Source organism: Myodes glareolus, chromosome 1, assembly GCF_982192425.1.
Source record: "Myodes glareolus chromosome 1, mMyoGla1.1, whole genome shotgun sequence".
NCBI classification, from domain to species: Eukaryota; Metazoa; Chordata; class Mammalia; order Rodentia; family Cricetidae; genus Myodes; species Myodes glareolus.
The window spans coordinates 59269586-59294424 of NC_142026.1; the positions used below are offsets into that span (position 1 = coordinate 59269586).

General features: G+C 44.1%; 1 long non-coding RNA gene across 3 annotated transcripts; it reads left to right on the top strand.

Moving 5' to 3' along the window:
* Positions 1–6279: 6279 nt before the first annotated feature.
* Positions 6280–13322, top strand: LOC146896001 (uncharacterized). Of its 3 annotated transcripts, none has more exons than XR_015738212.1 (3): positions 8853–9609; positions 11123–11184; positions 12827–13322. It is a non-coding gene; the product is annotated as an uncharacterized LOC146896001 (long non-coding RNA). The 3 variants fall into 3 exon arrangements; XR_015738213.1 differs by having other exon boundaries at positions 8860–9609; positions 12840–13321; XR_015738210.1 differs by lacking the exon at positions 12827–13322 and having other exon boundaries at positions 6280–9609; positions 11123–11529.
* The last annotated feature ends 11517 nt before the right edge of the window (positions 13323–24839 follow it).

The window sequence follows — 24839 nt, forward strand, 5'->3', positions numbered from 1 at the left end:
CTGCCTCTCTAGCCTGTCTCTTTTTTAGAGACAGAGTCCCATGCAGCCCAGAATGTCTTAGAACTTGCCATGTAGCCAAGGGTGACCTTGAACTCTGAATCTTTCAGCTCCCACCTCTGAGCTGATGGTACTACAAACATGTACATCCACATCCTGTTATTTGTGGGTGCTGAAGATAGAACCCATGCTTGCTGCATGCCAGACACTCTACTGACAGAGCCAAGTCCCCAGCCCTGCCTTTCTTTCTCTCTCTCTCTCTGTTTCTTCTAGGTTGCTGCCTCTTCTCATTTCTCTCTTTCTGTTTGGCTCATGCTTCTGTGACTGTGAACACAGTTGGCTGAGGATGAAGGAGAGTTAGGGAGAAAGGCTGGGCCCCAGAAAAAGGACTCAAATCCTGCTCTCCCTCCCTATCTTATATAAGGTCCTCTTTCAACTCTCTTGAGTCCCCCCCCCACCCCCACTACCCATGTCTGTTCTTGGCTCTCAATTTGGAAACTGGTCCAAATTTCTCAACTTCTGTCCAGGTCAGAAAAAGAGCGTGTTAAAGCCAACACTGGAGCAGGCAAGGGAGAGGTGTACTGCAGCCAACGGTCTGGGAAGCCCTTGGAAGCACACCCAGCTTTGCTGTCCTTGTGGGAGGTGAGAGAGGAGGCAATTCAATCCCTCAGGTCTCAGGCACATGGTGAGATGGAGGTGGGGTAGATGGTATTGTTGCTACCCTAGAAAGGCTGGTTAGGGCAGGTTCTGGGAGATGGGTGAAAACTTCCTTGTGGGATTATAGGCCTCCTGTTTCCCATGGCATCAGGGTGGGGGTGGGGGAGGGTACAGTGCTGAATCCACTCCAGTCCCTTGACTCTGAAACTGGTTTGAGAGGCATCTTGAGTGATGGCCTCACAGAGGGAATCCAGGGTTCATGAAGGATTGTTTTCAGGGACTTTTGTTCTTCTTGTGTTCTGATTTGCCAGCCTGCTCCAAATGCAACTTGGATACAAGGAGAAATATACTTTAGTCTCTGAACTTGGCACTGTTAATGTTTTGGGGCTACTAATTCATGTGGAAGGCTGTGCCGTGTGCGGTAAGAGTCTAGGTTTTTAGATGTCGAATTCATTTCTCCTTTCGTCCAATCATGATAGCACCAAGTGGCCTTTGTTTGCTTTTTTTTTTGTTTGTTTAGTTTTTGTATTTTTGAGACAGGGTTTCTCTGTAGCTTTGAAGCCTGTCCTGGAACTTGCTTTGTAGACCAAGCTAGCCTTGAACTCACAGAGATCTGCTTGTCTCTGCCTCCCTAGTGCTGGGATAAAAGGGGTGCACTGCCACCAACACCCAGATTTGTTTGTTTGCCTTTGTTCTAAATATTCTTTTTAGACTTATTCTATTTTATACATATGAATGTTTTGTCTGTTTGTATTTCTGTGTACCACATGCACGCCTGATGTCTGAGGAGGTCAGAAGAGAGTGTTGGAACCCCTAGAACTAGAGTTATGGATGGTTGTCAGCAGCATGTGAGTGTTGGGAACTAAATCAAATCTATAAAAGCAGTCTTTATAGCCCCAGGTATATCCCTTTTCTTTTATAAAGATTTATTTTATAAAGATATATATTTATTTATCTTATAAATAAATGTGTGTGTGTATTCTATCTGCATGTACACTTTTATCCCAGGAGAGGACAGCAAATCCCACTAGAGATGGTTGTGAGCCACTACATCGTTTCTACATCATTTCTGGGAATTGAACTCAGGACCTCTGGAAGAGGAGTTAGTGCTCTTAACCACTGAGCCGTCTCTTCTCTTGATGTTGAAACTCAAACACAAGGCCTTGTGTACGCTAGCCAAGAACTCTACTGAACAGAGAGCATGCCCCCAGCCCCTCACTGGGGGTTCTAGGAAAATACTCTACCAATAAGCTATGCATCCATCCTATCACTGGTGGATTAGACTTATTCTTGTATTTTTAAGACTTTGAGGTGCATTGTTAGGTTATTTATTTAAGAGCTCATAAATATTTATTTGTTTGAAATAGGGTCTTACAGTGTAGCCCTGGCTAGCCTTGAATTCACAGAGATCTGTTTCTCTCTGCCTTCCATGTGCTGGAATTGAAGGTGTGCACCACTTGGCCTAGTGATTTGGCCTTAGCAATATTTATTTTATTATTTTTAATTGTGTGTGTGTGTGTGTGTGTGTGTGTGTATGTGTGTGTGTGTCTATGTTTGTATATGTACATGAATCCCAGAGGCCAGAGGCATCAGATTTCCTGGAGCTGAGTTACAGGTGGTTGTCAGCTGCTTGTTGTGTGTGCTGGTCACCATACTTGGGTCTTCTACAATAGAAGGTTTTTTTCCTAATTAAATTTTTTTCGTACACTATATTTTGATCACGTTTGTCTGCTTCCCCAAATTCTTCCCTGATTCTCTCCCTCTCTCTGCCCACCCAATTTTACATTCTTTCTTAAAAAGCAAAAACAATAACAAAAAGTAAGAAACAACCCCACCTGTTGACAAAACCCATAAAACCAAAAATCAAAATTAACAGAAAAAGATCAGTGAGACAAAACCAAACCAAAACAAAAAGCCCCCAAAATAACCTCCCCACCAAAGAAGCAAAAACGCAAGATGAAACAAAAAGACCACAGAAATGGAGCTGAGTTCCTTGTGTGCTGGACAACCATGAACTCCTTTGGCCGGGTTTTCTTCCTTCATCGGTTATGACGCAGAGCTTTGCTAAGTCTGGCTTGGTCCTTGTCTTTCACATCTTGAAATACATACTTCTTAGGCCCTTCTAGAGTCTGAAGTTTGAGCTGAATCATCAGCTGCTATTCTGATGGAACTTTTCTATAATTGGCTTTGTGCATTCCTCCTTCTCTTCCTCCTCCTTCTCCTCCTCCTTCTCCTCTTTTTCTCCTCCTTCTCCTTCTTTTTATTTTATTTTATTTTTTGAGATAGGATTTCTCTGTGTAGCCCTGGCTGTCCTGGATCTCATTCTGTAGATCAGGTTGGTCTGGAACTCACAGAGCTCTACCTGCCTCTGCTGGGATTAAAGGCATGGCCACCACCTCCCAGCTGGTAATGACAAGTTGTGGTGGATTTATATTGTCTTGTTTTCTCATGTTACTTATGTTTCTCTGATAGGACCTGGCTATCTGGAGTTAGGTCACTGGTTGAATATATTAACTTTTAAATATTGATTTATTAAAAATCACCACATTATTTTACAGATGGTGTTTGCACTATTAGAGAGGGACTTGGGTAGGGGCTGGAGTGGCACAATGGTTAAGAATGTGCACTGCTCTTGCAGAGGACCCGAGTTCAGTCCCCAGTACTCATGCAAGCTGCCTTACAACTGCCCGAAACTCCAACTTTAGGAGATTCAACCCTCACTTCTGGAGTTTGGGGGCAGCTGCACTCATGTGGGTGCATGTGTGCACACACATACAATTAAATAAATGTTAGAAAAATAAGAGGGACTAGGCTGTAGGGCAGTGGTATTATTTTTCTTACCTAGAATTGTTGTTGGGGCCCCAGGCATGACCCCTAGTGCTAACTTCCTGTTAAAACAGTATCTGAAAAATCAATGACTACCAAAGGCCAAGCACATAGTGATAGGCCAGGAACAAACAATAAAATCGAATCACTTTTTGCATATCAAGTTTTAGGATGTAAAGGGTTGCTGATAGTAGCAACACTAACATTTGAGTTGCTTTAATTATGAGTGGAAAGGTAATAATAACAAAAAAAAGAAAGAATAAAGTGGGAGTTGGAGAGATGGCTCTGCTCTTCCAGAGAACCTGGGTTCAAATCCTAGCACCCATAATTTGACTCATAGCCATCTGTAACCCTAGTTCTAGGCAATCTGCTGCCCTTACCTGATCTCCAAGGCCACCAAGTATATACAGGCATCTATTCACAGGCATACACATAGGCATACTCACTCAGGCACATAAAATAAATAATTTAAAAATAAAGAAAAAAAACTGTATCAGCAATTCAAAATACCAAACTCAACTCAAATCCTAAACAAGCAGATAAACAAGCACACAAACAAAAGCCCTTATTGAAGTGGTTCTCAACCTGTGTGGGTCATGACCCTCTGGAGGGGACTGAATGATCCTTTCACAGGGGTCCTATATCAGATAGTTACATTACGATGGATAACAGCAACACAATTACAGCTATGAAGTACCAACGGAATAGTTGTTTGGTTGGAGGTCATCACAACATAATTGTACTAAAGTGTCACAGCATTAGGAAGGTTGAGAACCACTGCCTTATTTTAATGTTGCAGTTTAGTATTGGGGTAACAGAGAAAAAGTGGATGGGGTAAATATATGTGTAGAAGAAGCTGACGGGACAAAGGAGGGGCAATGAGGCAGTCTTGGCTGGAGGTTGATTGAAAAGGGAAGAGTGAAGAAATACGGTCAAACAACGTCTGTCATATTTAGCTCTCAGGAGGCTTCGGTACAGATACCCTACAAGCCTGACCATCCTCTGTTCTTGGTTAGAGGAAAATGGGACAGGAAAGAGTAAGAAAGAGAGAGAAGGGGATGTAGGAGGGTGCATCAGAGAGCGAGAGCAGGCTGGTTTGTTCTTTGATTTGTTGGTCTCTGTCTTGAGGGGTAGAGTGCTATTGTCCTGATTCAGTTCTGAGTTTCCCAAGAAAGCCACAGAGGAGTCCAGGTCTATATGCATGCTGGGTGCAAGAGCTCCAGCACCGAGCTGGCCTCTGCATTGGTGAGATCATTTGGGTCTCCAGATGGCTCTATTGATGTCGTGTGGAATGTGGAAGTCCTTCAAAGAGCCATCCCCAGAATTTTAAGTGAAATGGATCATGGTTTGGAAGCCCTGAACACTGGAACAGCCACAACAGGGGAAGTCCTTTGGAACTAAAGTCTACAGGCTTCAGCCATGCTGATGGCTATAATGAAGGGAAGCGCAGACCCTCTGGAAAACTGAAGGTTGTGTGTGCATCCCAAAGAAGCTGAAGTTAGTCTAATGTCTCCACCATTTGCTAAACCAGCTGCAAACCTACCATAGTGGCTTATGCCTGTAAGCCCAGTGCTCAAGAGGCTACGAAACAATATCTTGTTTCAAAAGCAATCCATCCATCCGTCCTTCCATCGGTCCATCAATCCACCCACCCTCCCCACAGACAACTAAAGTTAATGGATGTCCTAGAAGATGACTCCTGGAGTTCTACAATAAAGCCATGTTTTCAAGGACAGTGACTTTCATGGCAAGCACTGGTAGTAGTGCTTTAAGGGGTTACTCTGGGTCTTGCTCTGTGCTCCTGTATTTACTGTAGGTGTTGGTTTTGTGTGCAGTGTTTTACCCCACCTTTCCCCTCCTCAGGATGAAGAGGTAGGTATGTGACATCGTGAAAGCCAGGCAGGGAAGTGACAGGAGGGACTCTAGTTCACACCTGCTTGTCTGCCTTCCTGCCTTCATGTCTTCTCCTCCTCTTCATTCTCCTCCTTTTGTGCTTGAGATGGAACTCAGGGCTTCCTACGTGCTAAGCGCACTCTCTACCACCAAGCTACATTCCAGTGCCTCTCCTTGATGAGAGGCTTGACCATTCTGTGACCTGCCAGCTCACTGTTCTTCCCCAGAGACCCAAGCCCCTGTTTGAGCCTTGAAAGTCAGGCCTTAATAAAGGGATCTAGGTTGTCCTGGCTGTCCAAAACACTGAAAGAATCTGGCCTGGCCCTCAGCCAGACTCCTTAAGCCTTTATATAAACCCCATGATTGCCTCCCTCTACCTCTCTCCCTGCAGACACACCTAGGTCTTTTTTAAAATCTTGTTTATACAAGACAAGAAGGTACAGGGTGCTCAGGAAATAAGTCCCTTAATATCTGCTTTGAATGCATCTCCCTGGCAGTTAATACATCTCTGGCATTTCAAAGGGACCCATTTGGAAGAATCGAGGCCTTCTTTTGTGGCATTTCTACAGTACTAATTTTGTGGCAACTCTGTCCACTAGGGGCTAGGGAATAAAACATATTGCAACATAGTTCTTCAGAGGATTGACAACTTATCAGAAGTGTGTGAGGATAACAGGCTGTCTCTTTCTCTCTGTTTTCATTCACTTATTATTATTATTATTATTATTATTATTATTATTATTATTATTATTATTTGTTTGTTTGTTTGTGGTATTGGATACCGAAACCAGGTCTTGTCCATGCTAGGCAGGGGCTCTACCACTAAGCCACACTCCCAGCCCCTCACTGGGGGATTCTAGGCAGGGGCTCTGTGACTGAACCATACTTTCACTGGGGGATTCTAGGCAGGGGCTCTGTGACTGAACCATACTTCCCAGCTCCTTTCTGATGGGCTCTAAGCAAGCATTCTACTACTGAGCTGCAGCTCTTTTTCTGAACCCTTGAACTCATACCAGCTTATAACTGCTGTTTCCTTCTCTGAGCTTCTTGCTTTACTCTTTACCTTCTTATAACAAATATTTTTAAAGGATGTGGAAAAGTGAGAAAGATGATGACAAATGTCCATGATGACATCATCCGGATCTTTAACCTATCACCAGTCTAGTGTATCTTTCCTTTGTGTATTTCTCCTCCATCTTTAGCTACTAAACTACTATACATTCTTTATCTGTTCAGAGATGATGTCTTGCTATGTAGCCCATCTCCAGTGATCTTCCTTCCTCAGCATCAGGACTACAGATACACTTGTGCACATGTGCGTGCACACACACGCATGCATGCACACACACATGCACACACACGGAACAGCTCTGGTTATCTGCACAAGATCAAGCTAGACAAAATTCTAGCATGGATGCAGTAGGAGCCCCTGAGTCTCCCTATTAGGGCAGCTATAGGAGTTGATGTTTGCTGAAGGAGGAAGAGTTACTCTTCTAGGACTGCAGCCACTAGGAGGTTGTTTGTGTCTCAGTAAAGGACAAAGAGTGGGTTCGTTATGTATTTGAAGGCTTGGTCACCAATTGTCGGTGCTGTGTGGGGAAGTTTAAGAGGTGAGACCTTATTGAGGAAGTATGTCACTGGAGGTGGGCTTTGAGAGTTTCAAAAGCTTTCCCCCTTCCAGTAATTCTCTCTCTGCTTCGTGACTGACACTGAAGATCTGAGTTCTGAGCTTGCTGCTCCAGCTGGCCTTGTAGCCATGCCGGCCAGTTCCCCACCATGATGGTCTCTTATCCCTCTGGAATCTAAGACCGGATAAACTCTTCTATATGTTGCCTTGGCCTTGTTTTAGCAGAGCAGCAGGAAAGTAACTAATACAGTGCCTGTGGATGGATAAGAAATTGTGGGTTTAAAGATTCCTTTTTATTTTGTATGTACATTGGAATTTATCTGCATGTATGTTTGTGTGAGGGTGTTGGGTCTCCTAGAACTGGAATTACAGACAGTTGTGAGCAGCCACGGGAATGCTGGGAATTGAACCAGGGTCCCCTGGAAAAGAGGTCAGTGCTTTTAACTTCTGAGCCATCTCTCCAGCCCTAAGCAACTGTGGTTTCAAGCCAGATGTGGCACATTCAGCAGCACCATCACTTAAAAGTCTGAGGCAAGAGGATTAGATAGCTAAGCCACTTTTATTTGGTTATAGACATCATATAAGTCAATCACTTCTGTGTTCCTTGGTCTCTATTTCTGTCAGAGGAAGCCTTATGAAACAAAAACAAAACAACCCTATTGAATTATTGCAAACTAACACTAAACAAAAATGTTAGTAATATTATGTAAATTCCAGGCTGTATTTCAATTTCCATAACTGACTAAAAAAAGTTCTAAGTCTTCTGTAACAAACCAGGAAAGTCTTCTGCCCCCACTACCTCCATGGTTTTCCATCTTGCTCTCTTTTGACCCACACTGTGGTACTTTCTTTTCCATCCGCACGGAAGCTGCTCTTCTTTCAGCTACCCCAGGCTTCCAAAGTGCTAAATATGAAGACAAGTTAGGTGGCTCAGGCCTGGAATCACAGCTGCTTGGAGGCTGAGGCAGGAGGATGAGAAGTTCAAGGCCTGCTCAGGCTACAGAATAGGTTCAAGGCCATCTGGGAATCGTAGGGGTAGAGCCCCTGCCTAGAATCCCCCAGTGAGGGGCTGGGTGTGGCTCAGCAGTAGAGCCCCTGCCTAGAATCCCCCAGTGAGGGGCTGGGTGTGGCTCAGCAGTAGAGCCCCTGCCTAGAATCCCCCAGTGAGGGGCTGGGTGTGGCTCAGCAGTAGAGCCCCTGCCTAGAATCCCCCATAGAATGCTTGCCTAGCAACTGCAAATTCCAAGGTTAAATCTCCAGTGAAAACATGGTGGCCGCTGCAGTTCCCAGGTTGCTAATCTGATCTTTAGGCAGCATTTGAATTAATTCATCTTCTTTCTTGTTTGGAAAAAAAAGTTCTGGTTGACTTTTTATTTTCCTTTTTGTTCTGAGACAGGCTCTCAATATTTTGTAGTTCTAATTATCCTCAACCTAGTGATCCTTCTGACTCCACCACCTGAGTGCTGTTATCACTGGTGTTACCAAGCCTGGCTAGATAACTTTAATTATGGTAAAATACCGAAAGCATAAAATTTGCTACTGCAGTCATTTAAAATATATAATTAAAAAATCTAGCTGGGTAGTTGTGGCACACACCTCTAATTCCAGCACTTGGGAAGCAGAGGCAGGCAGATCTCTGAGTTCCAGACCAGAACTACAGACTGAGTTCCAGGACAGCCAGAGCCATTACAGAGAGAAACCCTGTCTCAACGCCCCCCCGCCCAGATACACAGACACACACATTCTTTGAGGACTTTATGCAATGTATTTTGATCATATTGACCCTCATTCTTTCCCTCACTCCTTACCAATCCCCCCCCCCCCCCGCCTCCCTAGTAGCCCAACTTTGTGTTCTCTGTTTGGCTGTTGTTTTGTTTTGAAAGAACCTATTGACACCATCTTGTGCTGACCATACTCAAGGGTGTTGGGCCATCTACTGGAATGTGGCTGATCTACCACCAGCCACACCCTTAAAGAAAACTGGCTCTCCATCTTCCAGATGCCATTCACTAGAGGTGGGGGCACGTGAGCCTCTTCTGCTTCCGTGCTCCACGGTTGACTGGTTTGGTCTTGTACTGGCAGTCACGGGTGTCATGCTCTCAGGCGTGCAGCAGTTCTGTCATACCCCTGGAGATTTAACCTTGGCGGTGGGTCTTGGAGACATTTTGTTTGTGGCAGAGTACGTCCTGGAGACTTAGTCTCCTGCTCTTTGACCAGTGTCTAAGTTTTTTGTCTTGTCCCCTGGCCCATTTTCCAGTGCTCAGTCCTGTGGTAGGATTGCCCTTCGGTGTTGTGTAAGCCATTACCAGAACCCTTAACCTCTTGCCAAACTGACATCTGATACTAGTTAAACACAGCTTTCCGTGTCTCCCTCCCTTCAGCCCTGGAGAGCAGCCATTCTGCATTCTGTCTTTATGAATTTCACTGCCCTAGGACGTGGAATTGTATACTGTTTGTCTCTTTGGGAGGCTGCTTTGTCTGTGAGTCTTTTGACTGTGTGTCTGTGTGTGTCTGAAGAGTTCAGAAGAGTGTTGGATCCCCTGGGCCTGGAGTTACAGATGTGAGTTACCAGGTGGATGCTGGGAATGAGCCCCACTCCTTTGATAGCAGTAAGTCTCTTAACTGTTGAGTCATCTCCCCTGTCTTTGAATTTTTGGGCAGGGCCTCGTGTAGCCGAGGTTGGCCTTGCCCCCTATATCCTCCTGCCCCTACATCCCGTGTGTGCTCCCAGACATGGTTGTAAATTTCATAGATCCTTTTTTTGGGGGTGGGGGTGGTTAGGCTGAAGAAATTCCTTTCTATTTTTAGATTTGGAATTAAAAATACTTATTTATTTTTATTTTATGCGTGTGAATGTTTTTCCTGTGTGTTTATCTGAACACCACTTTCATGCAATGTCTGAGAAGGCCAGTAGAGGACATCAGAGCCTTTGCAGCCGGAGTTCTGAAGGCTGTGAGCTGCCAAGTGGATGGTGGGAACTGAATTCAAGTCTTCTGCAAGATCAATGAGTGTTTTTAACCATTTCTCCCAGGGCCCTTGGGAATTTTTATAAGGAGTGGAAGACAGATTTTTTTTTTTTTGACAAGGTTTCTCTGTGTAGCCTTGGCTTTCCTGGAACTCACTCTGTAGACCAGGTTGACCTTGAACTCAGAGGTTTGTTTTTCTCTGCTGCCAAGTATTGAGATTAAAGGCCACCACCACCAGGCTGAAACTAGATTTTTTTTTGGTCACATGTTTCATCTGCACCTATTGGGAGATCACATTGGACTTTTTCAGAGTGTTGCTGGTTGAACAAGGATGGCCAGGAACACACTGAGCTCTTGAGTTTTTGAGTCAGGGTCTCACTAGAAAGCCCAGGCTAGCCTTGAGCTCATGACACTCCCCTACCCCCCACTCCCCCCACCCTTACTGCCTCCTCCTCCAGAGTGCATAGGCTGTAGGCATATATCACTTGGCTTCTTGTTATCACTTACTTTGCTTTTTTTTTTTTTTTCCTGACAGAGTTTCTCTCTGTAGTCCTGGATGTCCTGGAGCTCATTTTGTAGACCAGACTGGATTCGAACTCATACAAATTCGCATGCCCCTCTTCATTGTTTCTTTAAAAATGTGTGGAGTTAAAGGCAGGCAGATCTTTGTGAGTTTAAAGCCAGCCCAGCTTGGTCTATAGAGCAAGTTCCAGGACAGCCAGGGCTACAGTAAGAAACCCTGCCTTCGAAAAACAAAAACAAAAAAATGCCTGGAGCAGGCTCTTAACAAATTGCCTAGGCCGGCATTGAACTCACAGGTTTCCTGCTTCTACCTCCTGAGTGCTGGGTTTGTATCACCACACCAAGCCTGTTTTCAGTATTATAATTATGTTTATGTTTGTGACTGTGTGTGGATATGTGCGTGAAAAAGGATCAGATTCCATGGGGCTGGCACGGGGCTGGAGTTACAGACAGTTGTGAGCTACCACGTGGGTGCTGGGGATTGAAACGGGGTCTTCTGCGGGAGCAGCCAGTGCTCTTGACAGCCGAGCCATCTCTCTCGTCCCTATTTTCATTTTTGATCTTTTTAAGACAGACTTTGGCTACACAGCTCGGGTTGGCCTCTAACTTGCATTCTACCGCTTCTGTCTCCCAGGTGCTGACACAAGCGCGCTCTACCTCTGCTTCTGAAATGCCTTTGGAAACACTGGGACTCGGGTAATGGGAGACGCTAGCATAGGTTCGGCACACTATTAAAAGCATGTTCAACAGTTTCTAGGCGTTCTCAGTCTAGATGTAATGGTTACAGCATGTGACCCGAGGCTGAGGTTCACAAGTTTAAGGCTTGACTGGGTTGCACAGTGAGTTCAGAATCAGCCTGGGCAACTGAGCCAGAAATTAGCTGAAAATCAAAAAGACTGGGTCTCTAGCTCAGGGTAGAACAAAACCCTGGCTTCATTGTCTTGAAATGTAATAATTTTCCCCTACGTATTTGATGTTTTTTTCTTATTAATTTTTAATAATTTTTAAATTTTAATTAAATTTTAATTTTTTTCTTATTAATTTTTCTTTTATGTTTGTATTGTGCAAAGTCTGTACTGTATTTGTATTGTGCATTATTTTGTTAATTCTTATTAGAGTTTCTATTTTGATATAGTTCATAATTAATAGTTGTGAAAAATAGGCTCTCTAATTAAAACTTAGAAGCTGGCTGGAGATGTAGTTCAGTGGAGAAGTCCTGACCTGGCACAAAGTGCTGGTGAATGCTTGGTCTGATCTCCAAATATATAAAGAACTCAAGAAACTAGACATTAAAACTCTAAATAACCCAATTAAAAAATAGGGTACTGAACTGAACAGAGAATTCTCAACAGAAGAATTTCAAATGGCCAAAAGATACTTAAGGTCACGTTCAACTTCCTTAACTATCAGAGAAATGCAAATCAAAACAACTTTGAGATACCATCTTACACTTGGCTAAAATCAAAAACACCAGTGATAGCCTATGCTGGAGAGCATGTGGAGTAAGGAGAACGCTCATCCATTGCTGGTGGGAATGCAAACTTATGCAAATTTGTGTGGAAATCAGTGTGGCGGTTTCTCAGAAAACTGGGAATCAACCTACCTCAGGATACAGCAATACCACTCTTGGGAATATACCCAAGAGATGCCCAATCATACTACAAAAGCATTTGTTCAACTATGTTCATAGCAGCATTATGTGTAATAGCCAGAACCTGGAAACAATCTAGATGCCCCTCAATGGAAAAACAGATAAAGAAAGTGTCTACACATTAGAGTACTACTCAGTGGTAAAAAACAATGACATCTTGAAATTTGCATGCAAATGGATGGAAATAGAAAACACTATCCTGAGTGAGATAATCCAGACCCCAAAATAAGAATATGGTATATACTCACTCATTAGTGGATTCTAGTCATAAACAAAGGACATTGAACCTATAGTTCGTGTTCCTAGAAAAGTTAAGTAATAAGGTGAACCCAAAGAAAAACATATATAGATCCTCCTGGATATTGAAAGCAGACAAGACGACAGGCAAAAGTTGGGAGCATGGGGGTGGGGGTGGGGTGGGGAAAGGAGAGAGGGGGAGAGAGAAGGGAGAAGGGGGAGGGTTGGGGAGAGCTTGAGGGAATGGGATGGTTGAGATAGAGGAAGGACAGATATGGGAGCAGGGAAGAAGATATCTTAATTAAGGGAGCCATTTTGGGATTGACTCTAGAGGTGTCCCAGGTGTCCACAGGGATGTCCACAGCTAGGACCCTGGGCTGTGGAGGAGAGGGTGCCTGAACTGGCCTTGTCTCGTAGTCAGACTGATGACTATCTTGAATATCACCATAGAACCTTTGTCCAGTGACAGATGGAGATAGAGACAGAGACCCACATCGGAGCGCTGGACTGAGCTCCCAAGGTCCAGTTGAAGAGCAGAAGGAGGGAGAATATGAGCAAGGAAGTCAGAACTGTGAGGGGTTGGTCCACCCACTGAGACAGTGTGCCTGATCTAATGGGAGCTCACCAAAGACAGCTGGATTGGGACTGAACAAGCATGGGATCAAACCGGACCCTCTGAACGTGGCTGACAATTGGGGCTGACTGAGAAGCCAATGATAATGGCACTGGGATTTGTCTGTGCTGCATGTACTGGCTTTTAGGAATCCTAGTCTGTTTGGATGCACACCTTCCTAAGCCTGGATGGAGCGGGGAGGGCCTTGGACTTCCCACAGGCAGGGTACCCTGCCCTCTCTTAGGACTGGAGAGGGAGGAGGGGAGGGTGAGTGGGGAAGTGGGAGGGAAATGAGAAGAGGGGAGTAAGTGGAAATTTTGAATGGTATTATTTATAAAGCAATAAAAAATAAAAAAGTAAAAAACCCGAAAAAATAAATCTTTTTTCATGATAGTAGATTTTGTAAATTCCTTTCAATCTTCCGAGTTTATTTTCATAACCTGAGGCCATGGTGTTGTGTGTTAGGCTCTGTTCCTTCTCCTTCTCCTCTTCCTCCTTCTTGTGAGGCTTGGATGGAGCCAAGGCCTCACACATGCCGGTGTCTTAGTCAGGGTTACTGTTGCTGTGATGAAGCAGCCTGTTCGTGTTGGGGAGGGAAGGCTCCTCAGGCTCACACTTCCACATCCCTGGTCATCATCGAATGCAGTCAGGGGCAGAAACTCAAGCAGGGCAGGAACCTGGGGGCAGGAGCTGATGCACAGGCCATGGAAGGGGTGCTGCTTACTGGCTTGCATCCTGGCTTGATCATTCTGCCTTCTAGAACCCAGAAGCAGCTCCAATGGGCTGGGCCCTCCTTCATCAATCACTAATTAAGAAAATGCCCTACGAACCTGCCTGCAGCCTGATTTAATTTGGGCATTTTTTTCAATCAAGGCTCTCTCCTCTCCAGTGACCCTAGCTTGTGTCAAGTTATTACAAAACTAGCCAGTGTATCAGGCAAGCCGTCAACCACTGAGCCACATCCCTAGCCCTTCAGAGGGGTTCTGAGCAGGGGCTCTACCGCTTAGACATGTTCCCAGTCTGCAAGGTTTTATAACATCTTGCATATTATTTCCCCCCCACAATTTTACCCTCATTACTGATTTTTTTTTTACCATGGGAAGTTTCATCTCATAAGTATAGAGAACAGCTTTTCCTTCAGCAAACAGTCAGCTAATATATAACTTCCTTCAGCAAGCAGTAGGCTAATATACAACTTCCCGCTGGGATTCATTCACTGGTGACTGCAGTCTTTAAAAATTAACAAAATACAGATGCACATAGATTTATTCCTAAAAGTTATTTTGTGCTTTCTTTCATTTTGGAAAGGATCTTTGTTGGTTTAGGTAAGGTCCCATTCTGCAGCCCAGGCTGGCCTTGAACTCCTGATCCACTGGCCTCAGCCACCAAGTGCTGGGGTTATAGGCGCGTGCTGCCCCACCTGCCTTTATTTTGTGTTTTCTATGCCTTGTCTTTCTTTTTCCATTCAAACCCTCTCACTTTTGTACCACTTTATTAGACATGGGGTTTTTTTTTTTTATTTATGTCTAGACCCTCAGTCATCCTGGAATTGTTTATTTCTTTTACCAGTTGTCTTTAGCACTGTAAACATCTTATTAGATGAAAATCTTTGCATTTTCCTGAGCATCTGGCGCGCTGCTTGATTCTGAGCCTTCAGAGCAAATCAAGGAGGAATGGGGGGGAGGTCTTCAGTCTATCTGTGATTCGGCACAGAGTAAGGCAGTTGCTGGCTCCCCATTTGCTTAGTTTCTGGGTTCATTTGCATCCACACTGCCCTCACACACCTAGGTGAGTTCATGGAGCAGTCACGGAGAGTCACCAGAATAGGATCAACGCCCCCCCCCTTAGCACAACTGGGGTGTCATGTGGGCTTGGCTTATTTGCCAAGGAACCCTGGCTAATGTCAGCAATGTGAGCGCCAGGTGCTCTGTAGGGCTGGGGGATTTGCTTTGGCGGCTGGTGCTGAGCCAGAGTAGGTCCCTGTTGTCTGAAGAAAGAGGAAGCAAAGAGAGAAGAATTTGAGGAATCTGATGGTGCCAGGGACTTTGTTCTTTGGGATTAAATGAAATAATGCTGAGCTGCTTGACGAGGCACTGTGATTAATCCCATCGTATGTAGGAGGCAGGTTGATCCAAGTTCTAGGCCAACATGAAAATACTGACTGGTTTTTATTTGTGTGTGTATGTATCTCTGTGAGTGCTTGTGCATGCAGAGAGGGCAGAGGAGGGTGTGATATCTCTGGAGCTGGAGTTATGGGCGGCTGTGAGCTGCTTGACCTGGGCTCTGGAAACTGAACTCCAGTCCCCTACATGATCAGCAAGTGCCCTTCATCACCGAGTCATCTCTCTTGTTCTGATGCTGTCTCTGAAATGTTTTCAGAACTGTGGGGAGCGCCCAGCACATGTCTCTGCAGGCACCTGTGATTCCAAAGCTGTTGTCCGCGTGGCCATATCTTTGGCTTTTACTGAAAAGTAAGAAGCCATGTTCCTCATCACTCCTGCAATGCCATGAGGAGTCATGCGGAACCCCAACAAAAAATCTACACCCCATCTCTCCTGAGGATGGCATCCTAGGGATGCCAGAAGCTTTGGTTGACAGTGGATGTTGGCTCTGTTGCTGAATGAGAATGAATAATACCAGTTCGTACAAGTAAGACCAGGGGAGCTGAAGGGCGAGTTTGCCTTTATTCCCTGGTGCTGTTTACAGACGCGCCTGATTTTTCTGTTAGCTTTCGGGTTATAGGGATTAACCTTTCTTTTCCCATCTCTGTCACTTCTCCCTGGGAGGCAGTTTGCCAACCATGAATCTCCCCTTTTCAAACAAAACAAACTTCAAAGGATCTGGCTCCACCATCTCCTCCCTCACAAGCTGTGGCTGAAGATGTTTACCGTGATGGGTGGAGAGAAATGTCAGCTTCTTGGGAGAGATTTGCTCCCATGGAGAGGTCATGGCGTTGCCTGTAAACATGAGTGCACAATAGTCTCAGCTTCTGTGTTTTAGGTGTCTGCGATTAACAGCAGGGCTGTCCGCGATTAACAGCAGGGCTGTCTGAAGTGCGCGGATTCTTTCATTTAATTTTTTTTCTTTTACAAAAGTTTATTATTTCACAATCACACACACATATCTTGTCTAAATTGAGTTTTTTTTTATAGTATGTGCATTGGTATTGTGCTTGCATGTATGTCTGTATAAGGGTGTCGGATCCTCTGGAACTGGAGTTACAGATAGTTGTGAGCTGTCATGTGGATGCCGAGAATTGAACCCTGGTCCTCTGGAAGAGCAAACAGTTCTCTTAACTACTGAGCCATCTCTCCGGCCTGGTCACATCCTCTCTATTTCCTCCCCTTGTATGTATCTTCATCTTCCTCCAAACTTTTTCGCTCCTACTTTCATGTCTTTGTGAGTGTGAGTGTTTATGAGTGTGTGTTGTGTGTGAGTTGTGTTGTGTGAACGTGTGTTTACGAGTGTGTTGTGTGTGTGAGACCCACTGCATTCAATTAGGATTTCTCATTTGAGTGTGGGTGGGGAGCTATTTACTTGAGTGTGGACACTTAGCAGAGACTACATCACTGAGGTGTATCTAGCTCCTCAGGGAGGGGAGGGATTGTATTACCCCGCCCCCATCCATGATGGAGTGGCCACAGGCCCCATGGTGTGTCATGTTTAGTGAATTCATGGGTACAGCATCTGTGTCATGCGCAGAAGTCCTTCCATCCTTTCCAACTTCTCCTTCATGTTGTTCCCTGAGCTTTGCGGGGTGTCTGGGGAGCAGGTGTCTCATTAGGGCTGAGCACTCCCCAGTAACTTATTCTCAGCTTTGCCCAGTTGTGCGTCTTAGCTTATTTTTCCTCATTAGCGTATATTCATTATATCAGGTGATGGGTTTCATTATGACACTTTCTTTAAAAAATGGTTACTTATTTCATGTGCACCATGTGTGTCCTGGTTCGTGAGGAGTCCAGAAGAGAGTGTTGGTATAAAATGTCTGACAAAAGACTGAAAATTAGGGTCAGAGCCATGAGCATCAAAAGCTAACCAGAAACAAAAATGTTCATTTCTTGTGATGCAGAAGACAATGACCGAAGCAGTTTGATAGAGGGCTTAGAACAAGGTCCAAGCCTATAAATCTCAGTCTTTTGGAGGTTGTTGTACAGGGGTCGTCTGGGACCACCTGTATGTCAGATGTTTAAATTGAGATTCACAACATAAGCGAAACTTCTGTTATAAAATAATAACAGAAAAAATTCTGTAATGGGAGGATAACTATAACATGAAAAACTATATTAAAGGTAAAAGCATTTAAATATTAACTAATGGTTTAAAAATATATTTCCTTGTTCAAAGTTTATTCAGGCTTAAAAATGTATGCTTAGGGAGCTGAAAAGATGGCTCAGCAGTTAAGGGCACAGACTACTCTTCCAGAGGACGTGGGTTCAATTCCCAGCACCCACATGCAGCTCATAACTGTCTGTAACTCCAGTTCCGAGGGACCAGGACACTCTCACCCAGACATACATGGAGGCAAAACACCAATGCACATAAAATGAAAATAAATAAATCATTTTAAAAAATGCATGCTTAGCCTCCTTGTCTTTGCTAACTTTGTTGGGTTTAAGCTATTTGGATAAACTGAGTAATAAATTTTTTGTATTGCTACTAAGAGGTTTAGACCTCCTCTTCTGGGAAAAAAATGTTGTTTCTATACTCAATGGCCTTGTTAATGATAGAGAACAAAACACTCACAGGGAAGCTGGCTGAAAACTTGCCCAACTTGTCTCCTTGGTTAACAACCTTGCTTCCAGCTCTAACAGGCCCCTAATGATCTTATTGCTTCTTATCAACAGATAAGGCTTTTGTTCGAGATGGGTTAATACTGTTCACCTGATGGTAGTTGAGATCCCAGTATCACCCCCTTGAGCCCCTGGACAGATAGGACCCATGATTGAGTCCTGACATTGGTACTTGTGAAAGGGGGAAAAATGTAGGGCTTAGGGCAGTTTTCCCAGGGCAACATGGTACACACTTGCCAAGACAGGTTCTATAGATCCGCAGGAAGGTAGACTTGAGTCTCAGTTTGCCCTAGGGCAATGCTAGCTCTTAGACTCCCTCCTGTTCCCATTTCACCCTGGGACCTGTTCCTTGCCTTTGCAGGAGACAGCGTTAACAGCTAGATATAAACTTGTTCTTACCCTTGGAATGGCTAATTCAGTTTCTTTATTAGATTCAATTCAAAATCATTGCAGAGTGTGGAGTTCTAGTCTTGTGAAAGGTGCGAACTTATTATAGACTGTTAGGAAATACAAGTTAGTCATCTTTAAAGTACCGATATGATTAGTTACAAGAATAAGCCTTATTTTGTTTCTTGTATATGGTTTCAAAGTCAAACTTAAAACAAATAACGAGAAATAAAGTTTCTCTAATCAGATACACCTAGGCAGCCCTCATACTTCAGAGATCTGCAGAATATGACATTTAAAATAATGATTAAAAAGTTTATTATATTAGACAGAGACCCCAAGATCCTAGCAGTAACCCAAGGTCTCCAAAGAAGATTCTGAGACACCATGATGTCTCCACTTGGATTAGGACGATGCTGACCATTGGGCGAGATGACCCCCAGTGCAACACTGGCTGCCAGGACCTGGTCCAGACTGTGGACAAACAGCAGAACCTTGGAGAATCGATTACACCACTTTTGTCTAGACAAAATAAGGTCAGTCTTTTCCATGTCCCTCTTCCACAGAAAAAGAAAAAAAATTCACCTTATGGACCTGGCTTAGACAGTAAGACTGCTGTTCTGGATATTTCTGCCTCCAATACTATGGAGACCTGGGTATGACTAACTGTATATGGACTCTGGTCCCTGTCATTTTTAATAGATTTGGAAACTCTTTGGTCTGTACTCAGATATACTTTATCCTTTTGAGATCTCTAATAGTATTAATGGCTAGCGCAGTTATAATGTCAGCTTAACAACAAAAGGTATCCAGATCCTTCCACAAAGTTATAGCCAACTTGTTAGCTCATTCTAAAGCTACCATACATGGTTCTCTGGACAGTAGAAAAATATACATGTTTCTAACCAAAATCTGTAGTTTTTGTTAGGACTCAAAGATATGAGTCTATTCCTTCTGTTTATAGATACCTGTTGTTATCTGCTCTTTTTCTAAATTTTAACTTATGTTCCTAGTTTAAACTTATCTCAATAGGCTTCCACTTGGCTGGCCGATGCATTTAAGCATCAGTTGCTGACTACAACCTTCTCTGAATGGCAGTGAGCCCTGAACTTTCTGAAAGCTGATGTGGACCAGTCCAGCTAATATGAATGTTCCCTGTCCCTTCAATAAAGTGTGATGAGTGCCCCATTGCCTAAATTCCCTCCCTAACTTTGGCTAGCCTTTCAACCTGCTTGGGTCCTGATAACAATGCCTCAATGTCAGCTTGAAGTAGTTGCAGAAAGGAACATGCCATCCCATGCTCCCTGCCCAAAATAGGTTAAAAGGCTGAGACAAGGAACTCCCTGGCATGGGGACAAGATAATTACCTATAGAGCCTGTTGATATACTAGGAAAATAGGTCCAGAGTTGTCAATTAATGGATTTATTAATTTAAGTAGTTCCATACCTTCTTAAAACCAGGGGCAAGCAGGACCCAAGATAGGGTCCTGTTATTGGTGCTTGTGATGGGGTAAGCCATGATAAGCTAAATATGAACAGATCAGCCAAAGGAAGTTCTTTACTTCCAACCATATCACCAGCCAGAGTAGGACTCAGCCATCGATAATGGAGGTCTGAGTCTTAGTAGTTTACCCTGAAGCAATACCTGGTTGCAGGAAGAACCACAAACTGAGATTACCAGAGCACCACCCAAGAACAGACCATCCAAAGGAAATGCCTAATGTTCCAACCACTGTAGATAGGATCACCTGCCAGCACACACTCATCAGGACACCCCTAGACAAATGTCAGCCAATCAGGGGTCCTGAACCTCAGAAGCCCTTACCCCCACATTTACTACTATAAAAATCCAACTCTAACTGAGCTGGGGACTCTCCATTTATTCCAATACTTTGGACATGCAAAGACCAAGTTTGCAAACTTGCGTAAAATAAAGGCTCTTTGCTTTTACATACGGGACTCGGTCTCCTTGTTGGCTTTTGTGGGACTTTGCGGATTTGGGCATAACATTGAGTCCCTTGGAAGTGGAGTTGCAAGCAATTGTGAGCCACAAAGTGGGTGCTGGAACCAAATTTGGGACCTCTGGAAGAGGAATGAATGAGTACCCTTAACCACTGAACCGTGTCTCTAGCTCCTGGGATATACTTTTTTTTTTAATGACTGGCAGATCACTTGGTTTACTTATACCAATATCACCAATCACAGGAGTAATACATGCTAGAACTTTTCAGCTTCGCTCTGTATGGGACTACCACTGTGTATATGGTTGTAGTGAGACTAACGTGACGACTAGCTTTAATTGTCATCTTGACACAGTCTAGCAACAACTGGCAAGAGAGTCTCAGGAAGGGTTGTCTGGGTTTGTGTTTGCCTGTGGGGCATGTCTGTGGGGACTGCCTTACCTAATATAAAGGATACAGAAAGCCAAGCCCACTGTGGGTGGCACCATTCCCCAGGCAAGTGGTCCTGCCCTGTATAAGAGTGGAGAAATCGAGCTGAGCACAGGAAAGCAAGTGGACATGAATACATGTATTTCTCTCTGCTCTTGACTGGGGTTGTGATGTGATTGGCTCTTCTATGCAATAACGGACCGCACTCTGGAATTGTAAGCTGAAACAAACCCTATTCTCTCCCAAGCTGTTTTTGCCAGGGTGTTTGATCACAGCAACACAAACAGGACTAGCCCACGGGCCTTCCAAATCCTTGTCGAGCAACTGCATTTCAAGGTAAACCACCACTTAGCTGTTCTAGTCCCTAGACTGGAGCAAAGCAAGCCGCCCTTTCTGTTTTCGGTGTGCGCCTTGTGTTGTCGGAGCCCAGTGTCACTTCTGCTGCTTTAGCACTAGGTAGTGCTCTGTACCTAGGTTTGCCTATATTCTACCATCCTCTTAGAGCTATATAAAGTTGGGGCTTGGTAAGCAGGAGTTGGAGATGGAGAAAATGCAGGTGTCTGCATCATCCCGGGCTCCACGAGTAACCCATAACAAACCCATTTTACTCATGCTATCCTAGTAAGAGGAAATATATCAATTTTTTCATCTATCAAAAAAAATGATGCCGGGTAGCGTTTCGTTAATGAAATGTCGTTACATGGCACATAGTGATTGTGATAACGTTTAGGTTGATCGCGGTCAAATCTGGGTGATGATTACTGCAGACTTCTCTCAGCACTCTGTCGGTTCCCTACAATGTCATAACACCATATGGGGACGAGAAGACATTGGTGTGGCTCTTAAGGAGATAGCTGGCTCTTTTTAGGAGACGTCATGGTGATTTCTCTAATGGGAGCTGAGGTGGCCCTGGAATCTGGCAGGAGGATGTGACAGAGTTGGACAAGACTTTCTCCCCAGAGCTCTGGGATTAGCACTTTTGTCAGCTCAATGGCAGAAATAGAACTTCAGTGAGTGTGATCAGGGGTCCTGTGGGACAGGCCAGAGTGGACATGCCTGTCCCGCGCTACCGTCTGGCCAGCAAGAACGACGCGGGGCACTTAGGATCCTTCTGCAGAAAAACTTTAATGCGTCTTGAGAGAGAGCATAAGCTTCCAAAGCGGAGACCCAGAATGAGGGAAACCCGTCCCTTATATAGGAAACAGTCCTCGCTTTGGACGTGTCACTCTTGGATTGGTCTGCTGCCCATCAACCCAGATGATGCCTCGGGAGTAGGCAGGGACAGCAGCAGTGGAAAGTTATTAAAGGCGTGTGCTACAACACCTTGAACTCACAGAGATCTGTCTCTGCCTCCCAGGCATAGGGATTAAAGGCATGTACTACCACACCTTGAGGTCACAGAGGTCAATCTGCCTCTGCCCCTTGAAGTCAGAGGTTAATCTACCTCTGCCTCCCTTGTGCTGGGATTAAAGGTGTGTACTGCCACACCCTGAAGTCACAGAGGTCAACTACCTCTGCCTCCTCAAAGCAATGGAGAATGTGGTTGCGGCCTTCCACACATGCCGGGTTCAGGCTTTATTTTTTTTATCATTACTATATTGCATTCATGTGTGTATATACTATGCTGTCTAAGATATATACTTGAGATCAGATATCTATGTAACATAGCCTGGTTTCAAATTCCTAATCCTCATGCCTCAGCTTCCTGAGTGCCATGGCAGTGGCATGTACACACACACACACACACATACACACACAAAACTAAAACCTTTTTTTTTTGAATATGGTTCTTACTGTGTAGCCCTGGCTGGCATTTGATGCCAGCATTTAGGAGGTAGAAGCAGTCAGATCTCTGTGAATTTGAGACTAGCCTGGTCTACACAGTAAGTTCTAGGCCAGACAGGCCTCCACAGTGATAGCTTGCTTCAAAACAAGATCAAAATAAAAGAAGCTGGGAAGTGGTGGCGCACACCTTTAATCTCAGCATTCAGGAGGCAGAGGCAGGCAGACCTATGTGTTTGAGGCCAGCCTGGTCTATAAAATTAGTTCTAGGACAGATACACAAAGAAACTCTGCCTTGAAAAACCAAACCAAACCAAACCAACCAACCAACCAACCTACCAAACAAACAAACAAACAAATAAAAGAAGAATGAGAAGAAGAGAAAAAAAGAAGAGGGAGAGGAGGAAGAAAAGAAGGAGGAAGAAGAGGAGGAGGAGGAGGGAGGGCAGTCAGGAGGGCTTATTGGGAAGAAGAAGCAGTTTCATTCTGCTTCCCTTCTAGATTATTATTATTATTGTTATAATTGTTTTCATTATTATTATTTGGTGTTTTTTTGAGACAGGGTTTTACTGTGTAACCTCCATGGCTGTCCTAGAACTCTTTCTGTAGACCAGGTTGGCCTTGAGCTCACAGAGATCTGCCTGCCTCACAAGTGCTAGGATTAAAGCTTTGTGCCACCACAGCCCAAAAATTTATCTTATTTTTGATTACGCTTATGTGCACGTGTGTCTGAGTGTGGGTGCCTGCAGGTGCCAAAGGCCTTGGATCCTCCCTGGAGCTGGAGTTACTTGTGGTGGAGAGATACCCAGGAGGGTGCTGAAAACTGAATTCAGACCTCCGGAAGAGCCGTATATGCTCTTAATTGCTGAGCCATCTCTCCAGCCCAGAGACTTTGTTTTCTCTCCTATGTAATGCTGATAACAGTAATCTCAAACAACAGGCACAGCAATCTCAGGACTCTGGATGCTGAGGCAGGAGGATCATGAGTTTGCCACCAGCCTGGGCTATGCAGCAAGACACAGTCTCACCAAGCCAATCCAAGTCACCCCAAACAACAGAAAACCCCCAATAGTAGTTGACACCGAATATGGCAGCTGCTCTTGATGTGCTGAAAGGAAGGAAAAAAAGGCAAATTCTGTCTTGATAGTATAACAACACAAGAATCTCTTATTTTATCATGGAGGTGAGAAAACTACACAACTGAATGGGGTAGGAGAATTCCAGAGGAAGATGTTACATTTTCATTTTTTTTAGCTTTAAAAACTTTATGAACCAGGTGGTGGTGGCGCACGCCTTTAATCCCAGCACTCAGGAGACAGAGGCAGGTGGATCTCTGTGAGTTTTAGGTCACCTGGTCTACAAGAGCTAGTTCCAGGACAGACTCCAAAGCTACAGCAAAATACTGTCCTCGAAAAAACAAAACAAAATAAAAAATTTATGTATTTATTATGTTCCCCTTTTTTATTATATAAACTGATGGATTTCATTCAGGCATTTTCATTTTACTTTTTTTTGAGATTTATTTATTTTTATTTATGGAGACAGTGTCTATGTAGCCCTGTCTACTCTGGAACTCACTATGTAGACAAGGCTGACCTTGAACTCATGGAGATGGAGATCCTTCTGCCTGTTCCTCCCGTGTGCTGGGATTAGAAATGTGCACTTCCACACCTGTCCAGAGATTAATTTATATTTTATGTGTATGGATGGTTTGCCTTTGATGTATGTAAGTACCTATAGAGACCAGAAGAGGGCGCTAGATCTCCTAGTACTGGAGTTACAGACAGTTGTGAGCCCCCATGTAAGTGCTGGGAATTGAACCTGGGTCATCTGTAAGAGCAGCCAGTGCTCTCAGCCACTGAACCATCTCCCCAACCAGTTTTTATTTTTGTTGATCTTCTGCCCTAATTCCTTTTCTCCTATTGGCTCCCTTTTAGCCCCCATTTGTCCCCAGTGGTCCCCTTTTCCTTCTCTTTTCTTTCTCCTCTCTAACTCTTCCTTAAGGCCTCTTTTCCTCTTCATCGTTTCCTTTGTATGTTCCTGACCTACAACAGCCCAACAGATAAATGAAAATTAAAATCTAGGATATGAGCTGGTATTTATTTGTCTTTGTGGGTCTGGAATGTTTTGCATCATGTGATAATTTCTAGTTACATTCATTTTCTGCAAATGTCATGATTTTTTTAAAAAATTTCTTTAAGAAAAGCTCTTTACATTTATCTATAATTTTTATTACATTTATTTATTTGTGTATGTGTGTATGAGTGTGTTTGTATGTGTGTGGACATATATGTTATGTGTTATGGCACACATATGGTGGTCAGAGGTCAACTTATGGGGGCTGTGTCTCTCTTTTCACCATGCAGGTCCCAGGGATGAAACCCAGGCTTTGGTTATCACTAATTCATTAGATTTCTGATAAGAAAATGATTATGAATCAACAATCTCTGACACAGGGTCGGGAGATAATTCCAGTAAAGAGCTCTCTATGTAAACATGCA